The sequence below is a fragment of the Narcine bancroftii genome, chromosome 5 (assembly GCF_036971445.1).
Source record: "Narcine bancroftii isolate sNarBan1 chromosome 5, sNarBan1.hap1, whole genome shotgun sequence".
Lineage (NCBI taxonomy): Eukaryota > Metazoa > Chordata > Chondrichthyes > Torpediniformes > Narcinidae > Narcine > Narcine bancroftii.
In genome coordinates this window covers 91,923,096-91,944,724 of record NC_091473.1, presented here as the reverse complement: position 1 = coordinate 91,944,724, position 21,629 = coordinate 91,923,096, and the positions used below count along the sequence as shown (strand labels likewise).

At 42.6% G+C, this 21,629-nt stretch overlaps 1 protein-coding gene and 1 non-coding gene across 4 annotated transcripts in view; one reads left to right on the top strand and one right to left on the bottom strand.

Annotated features, from left to right (window-relative positions):
• Positions 1-21,629, top strand: part of jak1 (Janus kinase 1) — a 154,774-nt gene that overhangs the window by 13,010 nt on the left and 120,135 nt on the right. The window lies entirely within an intron of this gene.
• On the bottom strand, positions 13,807-13,913 carry LOC138765585 (U6 spliceosomal RNA). Its single transcript, XR_011358581.1, has one exon. It is a non-coding gene; the product is annotated as a U6 spliceosomal RNA (small nuclear RNA).

Sequence of the window (21,629 nt, the reverse complement as noted above, 5' to 3'; positions counted from 1 at the left end):
TCTTGTTCCTTGGGTCCTGATAATAGTAAATCGTCCACATACTGCATTAGTTGGGAATCATCAGATTGTGGATAGTCCGCCAGGATTTGTTCTAGCATTTGTCCAAACAGGTTCGGAGATTCAGTGAACCCTTGGGGCAATACAGTCCACCGAAGCTGTCTCCGTCTACCTGTCCATGGATTTTCCCATTCAAACGCAAACATATCTCTACTTTCCTCTTCTAATGGACACGTCCAGAAGGCATCCTTCAAGTCGATAACACTAAACCACTCATGGTCTGGGGGAATCCGACTCATAATAGTATAGGGATTAGGCACCACTGGGTGGCGGGTCTGAACAATAGCATTCAAACTTCTTAGATCCTGAACTAGGCGATAGGATCCATCTGACTTTTTCACTGGGAGTATAGGGGTGTTATAAGGTGACATGCATTCTTCTAATAGTCCGTCTCGTATTAGAGTCTCAATTACCGGCTGTAGCCCTTTTCTCCCTTCCAAAGAAATAGGATACTGACGTTTCCTTACCGGCTGATGACCTGGTATTAATGTGACATGTAAAGGTGGGATGTCCAGACCTCCTCGATTTCCCTCCTTATACCAGACTCTCTCGTCAATCTGCCGTTCATCCTCTTCCTTTAAAGCACAGAGGTGGACTCGCACTTCTCCGTCCACAGGGAGAGCACCCAAACCTAGGAGAGCCTGTAAGTCCCTTCCTAGGAGGTTAAATCCAGCCGACGGTAACAACAAGAGGTCTTGTACCCCTTCTCTTTCTTCCAGTTTCACTGTTACTTGGGGAATTATTGATACCATTCTGGGAGCTCCTTCTATCCCAGAAATTGTCAAATTACTTTTTACAGGCTCAGTTCCGATTGGCACAGTTATTACACTACTTCGTTCCGCTCCTGTGTCCACCATAAACACCACCTCTTCTCCCTTGGGACCAATTTTTAGTTTTACCAGGGGTTCCCTCTTATACTCGGTCCCTAACATTTGGAACCCCTGACCCCCCTAATCTTCTTCCATAAGTTCGAGGGCACGCAATTGTATCGGGGGCATTCCCTCTTAAAGTGTCCTTCCTCATTGCAGTAATAGCACTTAACGAACCTCCGGGGTCTTCCCTCTCTTGGATATCTTGGATTGTTTAGAGGAAGGTTTTGTTTTCTTTCCCCTCTGGATTCGGCATTCATCTGTCGGATAGTCTGTACCATAACCTTTGTCGCCCTCTTTTGATCTTCTTCTCTCTGCACATATACTTTTTGCGCCTTTTTTAACAGGTCGCTTAGGGGTTTTTCGCTCCAGTCCTCCTCCTTTTCTAGTTTCTTTCTAATGTCCTGCCATGATTTGGAAACAAATTCAATTCGAATAAGCTGTTCACCCATTGGTGTACTAGGGTCCACGCCCGCATACTGTTGGACATTCTTTCTCACCCTCTCCAAAAAATCAGTAGGGGACTCGTCTTTCCCCTGGTGGTTCCCAAATGCCTTGGTGAAATTGTGACCCTTTGGCACAGCCTCCCGTATCCCTTTAATTGTCCACTCTCTATATTGTCTCATACTTGCCAATCCCTCGGGTGTTCGTTTGTCCCACCTGGGTTCTTTTAAGGGATATTTTTGTTCATGGGGTCTGGGGTCCCCAGGTTGTTCATATTCCCACATGAGGAGGGCAGCCCGTCGAATCATCTGCCTCTCCTGGGGTGAGAATAATGTTCCCATTATTGCCTGCATCTCTTCCCACGTATATGTGTTTGGTCCCAGGAATTGGTCAAGCTGTTCAGCCAGTCCTATAGGATCTTCCAATAACTTTTTCATTTCTTTCTTAAATCCCCGCACCTCTGTACTAGTTAGGGGAACATTCACATATCCCGTTCCCCCTCCCGGTCCTCCCATAGGAACTTCCCTCAGGGGATTTAGGCTTATTGAAAACTTTGATGGTCCTGGACCAGTCTGGGATCTTGTCCAGGGTCGGTTTACCGGTGGAAGTTTAGGGTCCGACTCCCTTAATTCATCCTTTTTTTCCAGATTCATCACCTTTCCCCTCCGGTAATGAGCTTTCCTCGGGCGCAGTAGGCACCGGGGGAATATAAGGAGGGGGAAGGTTGTCCAGAGGTTCCCACTTCTTTTCTCCCGCTACCCTCAATTTAAAACATTTTGTTAAGGATCCTGGCCAGGGAACCCAACAAAATGCATATGCTGACTCTTCTTGATTCACCTTTGGTCTCGAATTTACATATATGTTTAATGCTTGTCTAACCCAATCCTCATCAGATCCAAATTTCGGCCACCAGACCGAGGAACCTTTAATAGGTTTTTTCGACCAAAGGAGACAATATTGGACCATCTTTTTCTTGTTTTTGTCTCGATATCTTTTACTATCCCAATTTTCAAACATTCTCCCCAAAGGGCTGTCAAGGGGAACTCCCAGGAATTGTCCTGAATTTTCAGACGAGCCCTTAGATTTTGATCCTCCCATTTTCCCACCTAGATCTGTTTATCGTTGCTGAGGACCCTCTCGTTCTGGACCCTACTCCCTTCTTCTCAGACGCCTCGTCGGAGGTACTGTCCCTCCTTCGGTTACTGCTGAGGTTTCCCTGGGGTTGACCCCTCTCTTCTCGGCACTTCGTCAGAGGTGCTGTCCCTCCTTCAGTTACCGCCGAGGTTTCCCTGGGGTCTATCCTAGAGTCCCACGACAGGGTCCTCACGCCACGACAAAAGCTCTATACCTGATCTATTACGTTAGGTTTTTTTTTTATCCAAACTGGTGTATCCCGTTACACCTGTTACCCAATCCCCACACCACAATCGTAAGTCGTCACTTACCGGTGTCTTCCCGGGGATTGAACCGTCACCCTTCTCCTCTCCGTCTTGTCGTGTCACCTTGTCCGGATACCACTCGCTCAAGCCGCCCGAAGCGACGAGCAAGGGACTAGGAGCCGCTGAACTCAGCGGGGTGCACCACCTCCGATGTCCCTCTTCTCGCCTCCCCTCACGGCCGGAGTGTAAATCCCGGACGAGCCCCCATTTGTCAGAAATAAAACTTCTCACACATGAGTCTCTTTAAAACTGATGACACGACAAGCTTTATTTACAAGTCTGCAGAGTTGGACTCAACTGGCTTCTCACCAGTTAAGCCCCGATACATACAGTGCATTGATTTTTATACCCTTATTGTTTGCCCTTCCCCTTCTTATTAATACTGTTTTAATTGGTTAGTATTGCAAAAGCATTCTAAGTATAACTGCATTTTTAATTATCACGTTCGTTACGTACGCTGCGAACTCTACATACACTAAATTCTGTTTCTCACCCTTCTTATCAATCTTTTGTCTCCTGCACGTCTCTCACTATGACCATGAAAAGATATGTTTAAAAAAACATATCCAGCTGAACCTTTTGTCCTTGGCTGCTAGTAAGCTCCCTGTCCGTTCTGGCTTCCCTTTTTATGATTAATCATCACATTTTAACTTAAGCCATTTTAACCTAAATTCTCTATATATAACAGTTGTCGGGATGGTAAGGGAGGAGGCCTGGGTGGTGGTGGGTTCAAGTACTCATTTTTCAGCAAGATACAAGGGTATCTGGTCAATAGTGGGGGCTCTCTTATGCACCTCTGCTGACAGAGGTCCCAGATGGATACTGTGTCTTTCTGTCTATCCTAGTACTGCACCTGGTCATATTGGGGGTTCACATGCAGGAGGTGTACCTCCTTAACCAGCGGATCTGACTTGTGATTCCTAAATGCCTGCGGAGTAGCACTAGCCCTGGATCATCAGCCAGACCAGCAGTATGATTCCCAAAGCCAACCTCCTGGGGAAGGAGAACAGTTTTTCATGTGGGGTAGCATTTGTAGCTGTACACAGCAGGAACCTGGTGGCATGTAGTGGTTCTGGAAGGAACTCTTGCCACTGGGAGATGTGCCTTCCTTTTGACTTGAGGGCCAAGAGTATTGCCCTCCAAATTGTGCCATTCTCCCTTTCCATCTGCCCATTCCTGCGGGGATTGCAGCTGTGGTCCTGCTTGTGGCTGTGCCCTTGGTCAGGAAGTATTGGTGCAACTCCTCTCTCATGAGTGAGGATCCCCGATCACTATGAATGTAACTGGGATATCCAAACAAGATGAAGAGGCTGTGGAGGGCTTTATTGACCGTGGGAATAGCATGAGTACTCAACCATGATATTAAGGAAGTACACATTCTGATTCATGGAGGGAAGGGAACCCTTGAAGTCCATACTGAGATGTTAAAGGGGCGAGTGGCCTTGATCAGTTGAGGCTTCTCTGGCTATTAGAAATGCAGCTTGTACTCAGCACAGACCAAGCATTTATGGGTCAGCCCCCAATATCCTCAACTGAATAGGTAGTGGGCCCTTCACAATGTGATAGAGCCTGGTGACCCCGGGGTGGTGGAGAGCTTGGAGGCAATCTGCCTGTACCCTGGGATGGGGTTTTGGATGGCTCATTGAGCTTCGCAGGCTGGTACAAGATCTCATAATTATAGATGGACAGTTCATTTCTCCACATCATGATCTTGTGGTTTTTGATCTTCCCTTGCTGTTTATTATTAAATATAAATGTGACAGCTCTGGTCCATCAGCAGGGTGAACGGTCTGCCGGCCAGATAGTCCCTTCAATGTCACACAGCTTCCACTATGGCCTGGGCCTCCTCCTCGATGGCTGAGTGCTTGAGTTCAGGGCCCTGAAGCATCCGGGAGAAGAACACTATGGGCCTGCCTGCTTGGTTCAGTGTGGCGTCTAGGGCAAAGTCAGAAGCATCACTCTTTACCTGGAAAGGGATGGATTCATCGCCACCTTGCCAATCTCATCTTTAATGCCCTTGAAGGCCTTTTGGGCCTCTGCCGACGGGGAAAATGTGATGGTCTTCACTAGGGGGTGGGCCTCGTCCACATAATGACCACCCATTAAGCATAGTACAAAAAGATCCCCAGGCACCTTTTCAAGGCCTTGAGGTTTTGGGGTAGTGGGAGTTCCAGGAAGGGGTGCATACGGTCAGGATTGGGGGCAACGGCACCACGTTCCACCATGTACCCTAGTATCACCATATGGGAAGTGACGAACATGCACTTCTGGTTATATGTCAAGTTCAGGGCTCTGACCATGGTGAGGAATTTCCACAGGTTTGCATCGTGTTCCTTCTGGTTATGTCCAAATATGGAAATGTTGCTTTCAGTTTATGGTCATCCACCATGCGGTCCATCTCCCTCAGGAACATGGAGGCTCCATTTGTGAGGACGAATGGGACCCAAAGGAAATTGTAGAGGTGGTCATTAGCTTCAAGCGCTGTGACCTCTGGGTGGGTCAGGATTTGGTGGTACATTAACTTGAGGTTCATGGTGGAGAAGACCTGGTACTGGATGATCTCGTTCACCATGTCTGCTATGCAGAGGAGAGGGTAGGCATCCAATAAAGTGAACCGGTTGATGGTCTGGCCCTAAACACTTGTGCTCTCCAGGGGCTTTGCTGGGTTCGATCGTGCCTTCAGCTAGCAGTTGGTTTACTTCTGCTTTTTTAAATTCTCTGTCCCCGGGGCTGTATCGCCTACTTTTTGTGGTGACCAGTTTTCAGTTAGGGGTGAGATTCTCAAATGGTGGGTGGGAAGGGTGGCATGAAGGGTCCCAGAGGGTGACCAGATGGCAGGTCATACACCCTGGGTGGTGATATGGTGTCTGATTGGCTGTGTTTGGAGAGATGGGTGGGCTATCCAGAAAATGAGTGGAGGATGGGGCCCACCAAACGACATCAACACACTATTTAGCTGGCATTGGAAGTCCAAACCCAGTATGACTGGTGTGCAGAGATGGGGCATGATGAAAAGTTTGAAGTTTTTGTAATTTGTAGCCCTCACAGTTCAGGTCACTGTGCAGTGCCCATGGATTTCAGTGGAGTGGGATTTTGACGCTAGCGATACTTTACACTTTGCAGGGGACACTGTGAGGGAATAGTGCCCAGGTGTATGAAACTTTCAGTGCTCCCCGTGTCGAATAGGCAGCCTATGGGGCAACCATTTACCTCTATGTCCATCGTGGATTGGGCCAGCTGGTGTGGTCTGTTCTGGTCCGGAACGATTGAGGCCAGACTTGGTTCATTCTCCGAGTCGCTGATGCTGTAATGCTGAGGTGATGGCTGACCCCATAGATCTCACGCGGTGGGGTCTGGAAGATGTCAGTGAGGTCGACCTGTGTCGCCTTACTCCTTTTCCCGCTGTTTGGATCTCTGCTACCGGAAATGATGCTGGAAGTTGGTCATTCCAAGATGGCGATGAGCATCATGACCCGCACACATCACTGTAGAGGAAGGTTTGGATTGGCAAACTTTAATATAGTGACCTTTCCTCTTGCAGTTCAAGCAGTTCATGCTTTGGGCCGGAATGTTCTTTTGAGAGTGCTGAGACTGGCCGCAGTAATTGCACCTCACGTGCTCAGCTGTGGCAGCAGCTGTTGGGGACCCTGAGTCCCATGATGCTGGTGCGTGTGCTTCCCCACTTAGCAGCTGTGTCACCTCTGCATTTTCTGGGCTGTTTTGAGTGATTGTGCCAGATGCATGACTTCCTGTTGCCCTTCTCCAGGAGTCTCTCTCAGATATTGTTTGAAGAAAACCAGCCACGGATGAGTTACTCTTGGTAGACGGCAGCCATCATATCTTCGCACCCACAGGCTCATCCCAGTTCCCGCATGGCCCTCACAAAGTCATCAACAAGCTCACCTGGCGTCAGGTGACCAGAAGGTTTATTTTCAGCAGAACTTCCAGTTTCTGCTTCTGAAGTCATAAGAATATTTTGGTAATTCCCAAATTGCAAGTTCTGAATTCCCCCCCCCCCCCCGCTGATGATGGAAATATTTTCTCTGGACTCTTCTTTCACAGTATCTTTGAATGAGGGTGAGTTGCTTCCAATTTCATTCTTATGAATGTCAGATGTACTTTTAACTGCTGCTTTTTTACGATGGCTACAATATGGAATTAATTGATGAGCAAATTCTTACCTCAATGACAAGGAGGCCTCTGTTACGTAGGCTTAACATGCGCACAAACATTTCAGAATCTCCCACCTCCAACTACTTCTTCGTGAACATTTCCCCCTCTTTTTGTTCCAAGAGCTCTGCTCCCTTTCACTCACCAATTTGTCTCTGAATTCTTCCCTTACTTTCCCTTGATCCCACAAGTGCAGCTAAGCTATTAGGTCTTTTTTTTTGTGCCACCTTTGTTGCCTGCTCTGAAGGGCAAGCTCTCATTGACGACACTTCGACAGTCATTAGAGCTCCCATGTAAGAAAAAAGTCAGTCTCTTAATTATTGCACCAAATTATGAATGTTTCATTTTGATTTGTAACCAGAGGATAGTTCACTAATCTGCTTGCCTTGATAGATTCTTAACTCCATCAGAGGACTGTTCATTAAAGGAACTGCAAGATTGCACCAAAATGTTACATCACAGAGGAAAGGGGTTGAGAATGAATTTTGGGTATGGATTAGCATAAATTTGGCAGCTGGTGCTTTGGCACTCAGAATAGTCACTTGAAACAGATGTAAATAGTTTGATAAATGGAGCTCAGTTTTTGCCATACCTACAGCAGTGTGACTAACACTACTAAACAATGAAAGGTATCCCCAAAAAAGGAATGTTTTGTATGTTGTCAGAAGAAGAGTAGCTTTCACAACTCCTACAGCAACATTGTAAACCTCTGATAACTTGGGTCATATGGTCTTGATCATGTGAATCATAAAAAGGTCAAGTGAGTTTTCCAGGACCTCCTGCTGTTTGTTGTGTTACAACAGCATTATGACCTTCACTGTTATAATTGCTTCATTGCTTTAAAATATACAGATATGTTGTTGTTCATGGCAAGCAAGAGGATATATAATTGTAATTGAAAAATTATTAGAATTGCAGCTACCTGTACAACTCAAATCTCACTGCAATCTTTTGTATTTTATTTATGATTAAATTTAACTATTTTTAGATTGTGGGTGGGATAATTTGTGCTATCAAAGTATTTGAATAAGATCAGAGTAGTTTCCGAAGTACTGTATATAACATGGCTTATTATAAATCCAAGGTAGCTCGCTTTCAACCAGAGTAGCCAAGTAGGCTCCCCTATCATAAATTTTCCATAGTCCCATTCTACAATCTTATTATCATCTCCCAGCATAATCAAGGAGCAAAATTTTAATCCTTCACATTATTTCAAAAGGTCGTCTGCTATAGGCTATGATTAAGGTGACATTTCTCTCATTTTTCTGATTTGAGTGGCATTCCATTGATGTTGATGAGATGATACTTGTAGAAAATTATGCAATTTAAGCGTGTAAATTTAATATAAGTAGGCTTTTAATGATAACATTCTTTGTAGTCATGGAGCTCAGTGTTGCAAAGTTTTCCTCCCATTTGGAAACAATAAAAATCTGTCATCTAGACAGAGTCCAAGGAGTGCTACACAGTCAGCAATATGGTCATTCAGATGAATTGCAAATTTGGGTTCTTTCTTCCCTCTTGAAAAGATACTTTTCACCACTGTTTAAAGAAGAGCAGTCTTTACATTATCCAAGTCTATATGCATCTCTAAATGAATTGACAAGTACAGCATAAGAGTAGTCCTTTCAACTCTATGCCTAACTATTATTCTACCTGGTCCCACTGACCTGCATCTGGACCATACCTCTCCCATATATGTACCTATCAAAATTTTTCTTAAATGTAAAAGTTGAGCCTGCATTTATCAATTCACTTTATCAATTCATTCCACACTCTCACCACTCTCTGCATCAAGAAGTTCCCCTTTCACCCTTAACCCCTCTGATGTCCCCTTTAAACTTTTCCCCTCTCACATTCTACCTGGTACAGTGAGGTTTGTTCCATAAGCAGTCTCATCTACATATACCAAGTTGAAGGGCAAGAGAATGATTAGAAAATACAAGGTTGCAATGGTTAAAAAAAAAGCAAGGGCAGCATGAGAACACTGTTGTGAAGTTTATTCAGAAGCCAGATTGCTGCAGGAAAGAAATGGTCTTTAAGCTTGATGGTGCACAATTTCACACTCTTGAGATTTGAAATTGAGTTTATAATTGCCTTTACTTCAATTTCAATTCAACTGTTGCATGCTGTATAATTCAGTTGTTCCTCAAGTGTGTCACTGAGAGTCAGCAGATAAACTAATCAGTTGGGTCTTCAGTGATCAATCTGTCTCTTTTCTAATGAAATTAACAGTGAGATTTCCAGTTCAAGATTTGTGGTTGTGTTCATCTCTGCACCAGAAACTAGTCGGGGGTGGGGGGGGTGGGGGGCGGTGGGGGGGGGGGGTGGTGGTGGGAAGAAACCAAAATGGAAGACAGCAGTGAATGGTGCTTGAGCATTGAGAAATGGTGAAATAAATCAAGTTGGACTTTTTGGAACCTGTGAGATTGAACAATGAAGAGGTGAAGGAGAATAAATAGTTATGTCATTTTTGAGGGCTTAAAAATTGCTTCCTCACCAGAAGGATTTTTTTCCAGCTATGACATCTGACTTTGGACTGAGACGATCAAATATCTCCATGCCAAGCTACTCACCGGAAGATCACTTCTTCACTTAGCTTAATAGTCTTCTTGGGATTTCTAATTTAATGTAGTTTGTTCTAAAGTATCCAACAGAATAAAGGGGTATTCTATGATGAGTGTAAACAAAACCAAGAAGAGGTCACTTGCATCTTCTTGCTTTCTGGGCTTGTTCATTTATTCTTCAAAGAAAGAAATTGAGAGCATCAGGGATTACGGATGGTGAACAGTGAGAGAGAATCCCGCAGAACTCCTTTCGGAGAGCAAAGGATCATTTGAAACAAACACATTAAATACAAATTCTATCTATTCTTGTGTCCACAAAGTATAATTTGCATAATGCTAATAAACTGAAAAAATTCCTGTTTATCAGTATGAGGCTAAAGTTGCAGAAATCCAAGGATCCTTCAGCCTGATAGTAGTAAAACACGAAAGTCTGCAGACACTGTGACTGAAGTGAAAACACAATGCTGAAGAAACCGACAGGTTGAACGTAACCAACATTTCAAGCTTGAGCCCTTTATCAGGGTACGATAATAACCATGTTCACACACAGTAGATTAAGAATGGAAAAAGTCCAGCAGGATGAACTACTTAGTGAAAATCATAGAATAGGTCAGAAGAGGTACTGATCAAACTTAATAAGCAATGGGTTTTCATGATAAAACTTAGTGACAGAAACTTAGTGGGGATAGTTTGTCCTTTCAAACTGGAAAGGTTTCTTGGAGATGATCTTCATTTTGAGGATAGATAAAAGTTAACCTGGAATATAATTTACATTAAAGTTGGGCACTGAATTCCATTTTGGGATGTACCATCACACTTTTTTTTTGCACTGAATGAATGGTTTGAAATAAATGTGGATGAGTCATAAAAGCAAAGCCATAAGAATCAATGTGGCTGAAGTTTGGTTGAGTTTTAGGATCTTGATGGCTGGATGAAGCAAGATGGATTTAAGTGTATTTTTTGCCCATAATTATCTAGGAAATCCCTAAGAAGCCATTGATTGTTTGGTGCCTATCTACTTGCTTCAATTGTGAGAGTAGTGAAGGCATTGGAAATTTGATTGTGGTCAAGATTGCTTGGGACCTGGTCTTGCATTGCAATATTTTTTTCATTTATTCATTTGAATGATGTGATTGCTTTCAAGGTCCATCCATAATTGCCTTTGAGATGGTCAAGATGGTGGTCATTGCTCTGAACTATTACACTCTTCTGAAGTAGATATTGCAATTCTGTGTGATTTTTGAAAGGAACTTGCAATTGGTTGTGCTCTCATATGTTTGCCGCCATTGTTATGATGGTGAAGCTTTGGGAGGAGCTTTTAGCTTGAGCTAGGTAAGGAACTGTTGAGCAGAACATAGTAAAGGATGGAACTAGACTGCCAGATCCTTGGGCTTAGTATCCCCATGGTATTCAAGATACTTTTTGGGACTGGATTATGTCATTTGTGTCTGATCTAGAAAGAAAATAATTGATTCTGGCTTTGGAGTGGCATGGTTGTCATAGTGTAATGCCTTTACAGTGCCAGTGATCGGTACAAGGGTTCGAATCCCACACTGTATGTTCTCCCCATGTCTGCCTGGGTTTACCCCAGGGTGCTCCGGTTTCCTCCCATCATTTGAAACTTACAGGGAGTGTAGGTTATTTGGGTTGAAAATTGGACAGCACAGACTCATCGGCTGAAATGGCCTGTTACTGTGCTGTATGACTAAATTAAAAAAAAATAATAATTTGGACGTGAAGTTCCAGTGTTCTATTTTATACTGCATATTAATGTTTATATGGCTTTCTCTTAACTCTAATACTGAAAGAACTGACCCCTTAGTTCAAGATTTCAAAAATATGAGCTTGAGATCTTTTCCACATGGTGTGGTTTGAGCTGAACAATATTTTATATTCATCTGACATGCACAAAAAAAAATAGGTTAAGGGAACATAAAAATTAATAGGAGCAGTCCCTTTGACTCCTCAAACCTGTTCTGCTGTTCAACAAAAACTTGGCTGATTTCCTATTATTATCCTGCCTTATCCTTATATTCTGTGAATAGGCAGAAGTACACTGATTGACTCTGCCTCCACAGCTCTGCATCGTAAAGAATTCCAAAGATTTATTCTGCTCTTGAACAAAGCAATTTCTCCTTATCCCAGTCCTCAATGGCCTACTGCTTATTCTGAGGCTATGACCCCACTGGACTCCAGAGATGGGGAATCGACCTTCATCCTAGCATGCTCTAAGAATTTTCAATGAGATGACTTTTCATTCTTCTAAACCCAGAGAATGTGACCCAAGCCCACCTCATCTCTCCTTGTATTGTGTACCACAATCCTATTACCTCGGAGGTGAACTTTCTCTATTGTAATATGACCTTTTGTTTTAGTTAAGGTGACCAAATCTCGGCAAAACCCTGTTTATCTGTAGTAAGAATTGTCACTGGAATTTTGATCAGTTGCTGCAAAGCTGTATGTACAGGTGAAGCAGTTGCTGAATGATGGATCTCATATACTCAGATTGCTCCTGTTCATATTATTGTGGCTGAGTTTTTAAGATCATAAACCACATCCCAAAACAACTAAATTGCTTCCAGATGGAGGCAAACAAGAAAATCTTCAGAGGCTGGGGTCTAGTGCTGCACAGAACCGTTCCAGAGAAATTTAGTAGTTAAAAAATAAAAGACAGCAATATTTTAACCAAAGTTCTTCACCAGGAATGTGGGGAGGGGGAAGGAGAAAGGGAGAGGAAGGAGAAAGGGAGAGGAAGGAGAAAGGGAGAGGAAGGAGAAAGGGAGAGGAAGGAGAAAGGGAGAGGAAGGAGAAAGGGAGAGGAAGGAGAAAGGGAGAGGAAGGAGAAAGGGAGAGGAAGGAGAAAGGGAGAGGAAGGAGAAAGGGAGAGGAAGGAGAAAGGGAGAGGAAGGAGAAAGGGAGAGGAAGGAGAAAGGGAGAGGAAGGAGAAAGGGAGAGGAAGGAGAAAGGGAGAGGAAGGAGAAAGGGAGAGGAAGGAGAAAGGGAGAGGAAGGAGAAAGGGAGAGGAAGGAGAAAGGGAGAGGAAGGAGAAAGGGAGAGGAAGGAGAAAGGGAGAGGAAGGAGAAAGGGAGAGGAAGGAGAAAGGGAGAGGAAGGAGAAAGGGAGAGGAAGGAGAAAGGGAGAGGAAGGAGAAAGGGAGAGGAAGGAGAAAGGGAGAGGAAGGAGAAAGGGAGAGGAAGGAGAAAGGGAGAGGAAGGAGAAAGGGAGAGGAAGGAGAAAGGGAGAGGAAGGAGAAAGGGAGAGGAAGGAGAAAGGGAGAGGAAGGAGAAAGGGAGAGGAAGGAGAAAGGGAGAGGAAGGAGAAAGGGAGAGGAAGGAGAAAGGGAGAGGAAGGAGAAAGGGAGAGGAAGGAGAAAGGGAGAGGAAGGAGAAAGGGAGAGGAAGGAGAAAGGGAGAGGAAGGAGAAAGGGAGAGGAAGGAGAAAGGGAGAGGAAGGAGAAAGGGAGAGGAAGGAGAAAGGGAGAGGAAGGAGAAAGGGAGAGGAAGGAGAAAGGGAGAGGAAGGAGAAAGGGAGAGGAAGGAGAAAGGGAGAGGAAGGAGAAAGGGAGAGAAATATAGGCTCAAAGAGCAAGAGGTAATGGGTAGAAACAGTGGGAGGGTAGAAGAGAAAAAAATCTGAAATATGATAAGGGGAGAGGGCAGAGGGCTAAGAAGGATAGCCACTGATAAGAGAAAGGATGGGGAAGTAGAAAGGAGCTGGGGGTAGGTAGAGAGAGAGAATCTGGGAGAAGGGGGTATGGAAATTGGAGATTGATATCTGATTGAAATACCGAGATGGAATGCAAGGTGTTGTTTCTCCAATTTGCAGGGAGCTTCAATTTGGCTGTGCATGAGGCCATGGACAGACATGTTAGTGTGGCAATGGCATGTGCAATCAAAGTGGATGACCACATGGAGGTCCTTGCTGTTTCAGCAGACAGAGTGAAGGTGCTCAACGAAATGATCTCTTAGTTTGTGCCCAGTCTCCCTGATGTGGGGACCACTGGATGCAGTAATTGATTCTGATAGATTTACAAGTGAAGTTTGGTACAGATTTGGCCATGAGCAGCAGAATTTAGGATTGAAGATTACAGAGAGTTAACTCAATGAGGCTTTCTACATGGCATTGGAATAAACAAGCCTAAATAAAAAAAAAAGTATGGAAGAGGTTTCAGCAAGAGATGAGTTGAAGTGAGAGATGATGTTCTGGATGCGCAAGTCGGCGACTTAAAATGGATTGGGTTGGGTCAGTGTGCATCTTTTTTTAAAAAATACGGAACGCTTCACAAATTTGTGTGTCATTCTTGTGCAGTGGCCATGCTAATCTTCTCTGTATCGTTCCTATTTTAGTATATGTGCTGCCAAAGCGAGCACAGTGTGTATCTTGTTGTCAAATGTGACACCAATGTTTCAAACTCTCCTGTTCAGTTTTGGAAAATTCTCAAAGAAGATTGAATAGTTAACTAAGTAATTTGTTTATTGAGGAACCAAAGCTAAAGGTTTTGAACTCACCAATGTTTATTTGTCGGAGATTTCTGGTCACTCAGTACTGATAACTTGGATGGAGTGCAGGGACCAAGAAGTGATTCTGAGGAGAAATCTGGTACCTTTGAGTTTAGACAATGTTGATGTGGAGAAGTTCTAGATGAGGTACGAGGAAACTATGGCAAGCAGGGTGAAAACTAATCCAAAAGAGTTCTACAAATATGTTAATGGTAAAAGGAAAGCTAGAGACAAAATTGGTCCCTTAGAAAATCAGAGTGGAAAACCGTGTGTGGAGCCTAGAGAAATGGGGGAGATATTGAACAGTTTCTTTTCTTCGGTATTCACTAAGGAGAAGGATATTGGGAGATGTGAGATAAAAAAAGCAAATTGGGTAAATATGGGGAATATAGAGATTACAAAAGGTGTAGTTTTAGGGCTTTTGAAGAATATAAAGGTGGATAAGTCTCCGGGACCAGACGGGATCTTCCCCAGGACATTGAAAGAAGTGAAGGAGGAAATAGCAGAGGCTCTGGCGGTAATTTTCCAAATGTCATTAGATATGGGGATAGTGCCGGAGGATTGGCGCATTGCGCATGTGGTTCCGTTATTTAAAAAGGGTTCAAGGAGGAAGCCTGGCAACTATCGGCCTGTAAGTTTGACATCTGTGGTAGGTAAATTAATGGAGAAAATTCTTAGAGATAGTACTTATAAACATCTGGATAGACAGGGTCTGATCAGGAGCACTCAACATTGATTTGTGGGAGGAAGGTCATGTTTGACCAATCTGATTGAATTTTTTGAAGAGGTGACTAGGAATGTGGATGAGGGTAGCAAAGTGGATGTTGTCTATATGGACTTCAGTAAGGCCTTCAATAAGGTACCACATGGAAGGTTAGTTAGGAAGGTGCAGTCTTTAGGTATAAATTTTGAGATAGTCAAATGGATTGAACATTGGCTGAAAGGGAGAGGCCAGAGAGTGGTAGTGGATAATTGTCTGTCAGGTTGGAGGCCGGTGACCAGTGGTGTGCCTCAAGGATCTGTATTGGGCCCATTGTTGTTTGTTATATACATTAATGATCTAGATGATGGGGTGGTGAATTGGATTAGTAAATATGCAGACAATACTAAGATAGGTGGAATAGTGGATAATGAAGAAGGATTTCAAGGATTGCAGAGGGATTTGGGCTGCTTAGAAAAGTGGACTGAAAAATGGCAGATGGAATTTAATGCTGATAAGTGTGAGGTGCTTCATTTTGGTAAGAAGAATCAGAATAGGACATACGTCGTAAATGGGAGAGCATTGATGAATACAGAAGAGCAGAAAGATTTAGGAGTAACGGTACATCGTTCCCTGAAGGTAGAAACTCACGTGAATAGGGTGGTGAAGAAGGCTTTTAGTATGCTGGCCTTTATCAATCATTGCATGGAATATAGGAGTTGGGAGGTGATGTTGAGACTGTATAAGACGTTGGTGCGGCCTAATTTGGAGTTCTGTGTTCAGTTCTGGTCACCTAATTATAGGAAGGATATAAACAGAGTGGAGAGAGTGCAGAGAAGGTTTACCAGAATGTTACCTGGGTTTAAGCATCTAGAGTATAGGGAGAGATTGGACAGATTAGGTCTTTATTCTTTGGAGCGTAGAAGGTTGAGAGGGGATTTGATAGAAGTATTTAAGATTATGAAAGGGATAGACAGAGTGGATGTGGATAGACTATTTCCGTTAAGAGGAGGAAAGATTAAAACAAGAGGACATGAGTTAAGAATTAAGGGGCAGAGGTTTAGAGGTAACATGAGGGGGAACTTCTTTACTCAGAGAGTGGTAGACGTGTGGAATGAGCTTCCGGGAGAAATAGTGGCGGCGGAGTCAATTGTATTATTTAAGAAAAAGTTGGACAGGTATATGGATGAGAAGAAGATGGAGGGTTATGGGCATTGTGCAGGGAGGTGGGACTAGAAAGGGGTGTTTGGTTCGGTGTGGACTAGAAGGGCCTAATGGCCTGTTTCCGTGTTGTAATTGTTATGAAAGAGGCTTTATGAAAGGAATAGGAGGGTATCACTGATAAATCCTTGAGGGTCATCAGATAAAATTGTACATGCATGGGCAGAGAGGTCATTGTGGACAATATGTGATGATGAATATACAGATAAGAAAGAAGCCAAGTGAATATAGTCTCACCAAGCTGGATAACGGTGGAGAGGTTTTGGAGAAAGATTCTGTGTTAAAGCAAGCTGACTGGTTACTAAGGATAGATTAGCTTTGTCATGATCACTTAGGTTGTCGTATATGATTCCACTTCCGTACAGCTTTCTTCATAAAGTGGTGCATCAGATTCTTTTAAACTTTGTTTCCACATTTAATACATTTTTAATCTCTACCTCACTGATCAATAAATTATTTGATTCTAGAATGTGGAAGTATTTGCTCTATGAAAAAGCTGTTGTCGACTTCTATTTCTAAAGAGATTCACATTCATATCTCTCTGCATGTGACTCAGCCACAGCTGTGGATTATATCAACCTGTATGTTTGTTTCCTCTGAAGTTTCTTGAATGTTTACAAGAATCAAAGCAGAGCATTTTTTTTGTTTTCCAAACTTAGTTATCTGCATTATCAGTATCGATGTTAACAGTATCAGCATTGACTACAATTTACAATTTTATACAGTTTTCTGCAGAGTTCAAGTGCTTTTCATCTCCCTCCCTCTCCAACCCCCAGATTTAACACTTAACTAACCACAGTTACACGCAACATACAAGACATTCACAACAAAGGTATAAGATGTTTATCAGGGTTTTATGGGTTTGTCACTCAAGTGCGGCCAGTGCTCAGGCTGTTTTTTTTCTCTTGGCTTTTCCTGGTTGGGATGGGATGGAAACACCCCTCACCCCACCCCAAGAAGGTAGGGTGGTGAGGTGTGATGGTCCACAGTATAATCATGTTTCTATGGAATTTAAGTATGGTTGCCAAATTTTCAAAAAAGTGTTATCCTTTTCTCTTAAGTTGTAAGTAATTTTCTCCTTGGGAGCACAACTTTGCATTTCTGTGTTCCAGCACCCATTGCTAAGGTAGGAGTTGGATTTCCAGGTAACCGCTATGTACTTCTTGCCAATGCTGTCAATACAAATGGGATTTGAAATTTGGACAGATTCATTGTAGGTCTTGTGTCCATTATGTTTCCCAACAGGAATAATTCTGGGTCCTGTGGGAATTCTTTACCTATGATTTTTTTTTTCTAGACCTTTGCCTAGTTCCACCCAAAAGGGCCTCAACTTGGTACATGTCCAGGTTGCATGCACAAAGGTTTCTGTCTCAATGCCATATCTGAAGCATTGGTCTGATAATTCTGGTTTAAATCTGTTCATTTTTGGCAGCATCAGGTACAGTTGGTATAGAAAGTTGTATTGTACCAGCCTGTACTGACATAAGTCAGACCAGCACCACTCATCAATTGTTATTCCTCTGTCCGACTCCCACCTCTGCCTTGATTTATGAAGGTCTGGTTTGGGTCCTTCCACTTGGAGCAAGAAATACATTGCTGAGATGAACTTCTGTGTGTTCCCTCTTCGAATCATGGCCTCTATGTCATTGCACTCTGGTCGGGCCACAATTGGACCTAATTTGTCCTGCAGGAAAGATCTTATCTGAAGGTAGCAGTGGAATGTCTTATTTGACAAATCATATTTATTGCCTGAGTTGTTCAAATGGAATTAGTTGCCCCCGCTCGTAACAGTTCTCTACACACCTGATGCCATTATGACACCAGGAGACTAGATTTGGTTACCTACTGTCAATGTTATCAATCTATTTGGAGTCAGGGGTGTTTTTGAGAACAGCCCCCCCCCCCTTTAATTCTTAGATATTGGTTAATTTTATTCTAAATGAAGTTAATTTGTTTTAGTCTTGGGCTGCCTTTTTTCCTAGGTAACGATTTAGCATTCAATTTATAAATTAAGTCCTCTGTTACCTTCTCACCTACCGCATGCAGATCAATTTGTTCCCAAGATGGTACACTTCCCCTCTTCAAAGACTGAGGCAATGTATTTCAACATTGCTCAGTAGTATTTCTTGATGTCTGGCATTCATAATCTGCCCAGACTGTAATCCCAGGTCAATTTTTCCACAGAGACCCTGGCCACCTTTATATTCCATAAAAATGTTCTTATTCATGAGAGCAAATTTTAGAAGAATCCCCAGGGAAACGCCACGGGCAGTGTCTGAAGAGATACTGAAGTCTTGGCATCACATTCATTTTAACACAATTGACCCTGCCCACTAACGTTGTGGGCAGGGACATTAATCTACTTAAGTCCTCATCAATTCTCCCAAGCAAGGGGGTATCATTTTTATAAATATTCAAGTTATTATCTGTTCTGACTCCTAGATATTTAATCCTGTTTTGTGGATACTTTGAATAACTGTGTTCTTGGTATTTCTTAGTGGCATAATTTCACTCTTGTCCCAATTGATCATGTAGCTGGAGATCTTCCCATAGTCCTCCAGAGTGGAGCACATCTTGGACGAGTTTGTTGGATTTGTCAGATATATCAGCATGTCATCGGCAAATAAATTGATTTTGTGTTCTTCCTGGCCTACTCTGAAATCCTTGATGTTTGGATCCTGGTGAATGGCTTCAGCTATTTGCTCCATGGCGAGTACGAACAGGACTGGAGATAGCGGGCATCCTTGTCTACTTGATCTTGTAAGTGGGAAAGCTGGAGAAATTTGTCCATTGGTCACAATTTTGGCCTTGGATGCATGGTACAGTGTCTTTATCCAATTCATAAAAGTTGGCCCTAACCCCAACTTTTCCAGCACTTTGAATAAGAAATCCCACTCTAATCTGTCAAATGCTTTTTCCACATCCAGGGCCACAGCAAAACCTCTCTTGTTTCTAGTTTGTGCCAGATGCATTGTACTCAACAATCTGCCAATGTTATCTCCTGTCTTTTTGGCACAAAGCCCACTTGGTCTTTATTTATAAGTTCAAAGCATCCTGTGAGTTGCTGAGGATCCTTGAAGGGGCTGTAGCCTTATTATTTGGTATAGTTCATGTTTATTGTATGAAGGCCGTCATGTATCAGTTTTGATCAATTTTACAACTAACAAATATAAATAGTCTTAATAGAGAAAACAAAAGCTGAAGGTGCAGGAATTACCAGCAGGCAAAGAATTGCTGAAGGAGCTCAACAGGTCAGACAGCATCCATGGGTAGAAATGGTCAGTAAAATAACTTTAATCTGGTTATAGTATATTTTCTTGTTTGTTCACATGCCTGCCTGTGTTTATTTAATTTTCTCTCATTCACAATTCGAAATTTTATTTTATTTGTAAATCTTGCACCATGACTTTCTTTTAAATGTTGCTTCATATTTTATCCCTTTCCTTTTCTACATTAGTCCATTCCAATATAACAACCTTCCGACAATAAGGGTGGTATAATAAATGTGATATATTAATTCCAGCTCCAAAATCTACCATTGAACTGATCTACACCAATATTCTTTCATCTTGTTAAGTTGTAATCTCCCTTCCAGAATATGACCTATTTCTGTGATGTAGTTCCCTGAACATATTCTGATACTATTCATGCATGTACTTTGCTTGAAGGCCTGTTATTATATATTACCAAAGGCTTGAAGGGGTTTAAAGTTTGGCTCAAACTTCTGTCATTTGGGTCCAGACAGATGTACATTGGGATAAGAACATGTTTGGAGGAAACCGAATCCTGCTACATTTTTCTCCACAACTGCCATCTCCACGGTCAATATCCTAAGGTCATTTGACTCTAAATGGGCTGATTCCAGGAGGTTCGGCAATTGAATTAATTAATTCATTAGTTAATCAACAGGAGCTTCTTTCACAATATTTTTAGATGAGTAATGAGCAAAAAAAAATGCACTAACTGTTTGACAATAAATATGGTCAAAGGATGTGTGGCAGAACCTGAGACAGAAACTCACTGGTGTTCCAAAGCTGCAGTGGTACATCACACTTCCTCTTCTTTCCAAAGAAACCACTTCGTGTTCAGTGCAACTGGAAAGTACTGGTAATTGTGTTCTTTTACTAAAATAAAATGCCATGGGAGAAATGTTGCTGGGAGGAAGTTGATTTGTACGTTTTAAATGATGACCCAAAGTTTTGCATCTTTTTCTCCTGTATTTTATTTTGTCTCTGCTTCAAATGTGACAATTCGATCATTATAGGATTATCTATTTTTTTCACATTCTTGGATTGTGTCTGAGATGAGCATCTGCTTTCAAACATTGTGATGAAATAAAGTGTGGTCCAATTGCCCTGGCAGTTTGGATTTCAGAATTTCTTATTGGAAGTATAGTTGGTTGAATTGAGTATAAGCAGAGTTTAAAGAATTAAAGAATCTGTGGAGAAGATTACCATTGAGAGTTTTCATTGATCTTTACACAAAGAACAAGCAAACATCAGACATGAGAAGAACCTCTCCCTTCAACATATACACTTAATCTTGTGCTTTTATGCTCCTTCAGTTCTCGCTCATGATTCTGCCTCTTCTGTCACACGTGTTGCCAGGATGTTGTAATTTATTTGTTAGAAAAATGTTCATACTACTGTATACACAGTTCTGTACCATGATATTGCAACACGCTGCTGTGAAATGTGTTGCATAAAAGGTCTTTTTGAAATGCTCACGTTACTGAAGTATGTTACCAAACTCAATTACCAAATGGCTGTGTCTGGTGGAAAGAGACGCACATTAGCCTGCTTTACATGATCCAGCATAGATGCTCTTCAGGGCAATCTTATCCTGGGTTTCATCAATTTTGTCCCCTCAAAGGACATGAGGAAAGCCAGGCTTTTCCCAACAGTGGCAGAAGTTCAACTTTACCGAGAGGGCTCCAGTTGCAAGGAAAGCAGCGAGGAAAATTATAAGGGAGAGTTTAAGAAAATGAGTAGGTTGAAAGTACCCAGACAAAACACATTAACTTCCCAAAATCCAGAGGGCTAAATGGAACAGGTGTGAGTATTTGGGTAGTCGAGTAGAAACCATAATGGCGGAGAATCTGAAACCCCACTCTGTAAGGGGTTGGGGGTGTGGGGAAGAGAGCTAGCCTGCTTTGCTCTCCCTTTTTTGTGGGGAAGGTGGTGAATTATTTCCCCAGATAAACGGCTGAATGTACCTATGTCCTGCAGAGTTGTGGACTTCTCATGGCGTTGGATGGACAATGCAGTCAATAGTACAGCTTTGTCACCATTGCTTTGTTGTTGTAATATTATGAAGATGGCTATAAATGTAGCAGTGAGGGTAGGGTGAGTGCAGTGCAGGTTCTCTCTCTGGTGCACATAAACTGCCGATGATTACTGGACTCTTATCCTATTTTGCAATCGCTTTCGCCCCCCCCCCCACCACCCCGCCAACGACCTGTGCAGCTTTGAGAGAGACTCATTCATGAAGGACGTGATGCTGAAAATAAGATGAAAGAAAAACTTGTACAGTCAAATAATGTTCTTTCAATATTGTTTTTTTTCTCAGAATCAAGAGGTTAAAATACTATGAATTTGTTTAAGTTTCATTCCTTGTATTTATAATCGAGCTATTATGGAATTCTAATGCTTGCATGATGCATTACA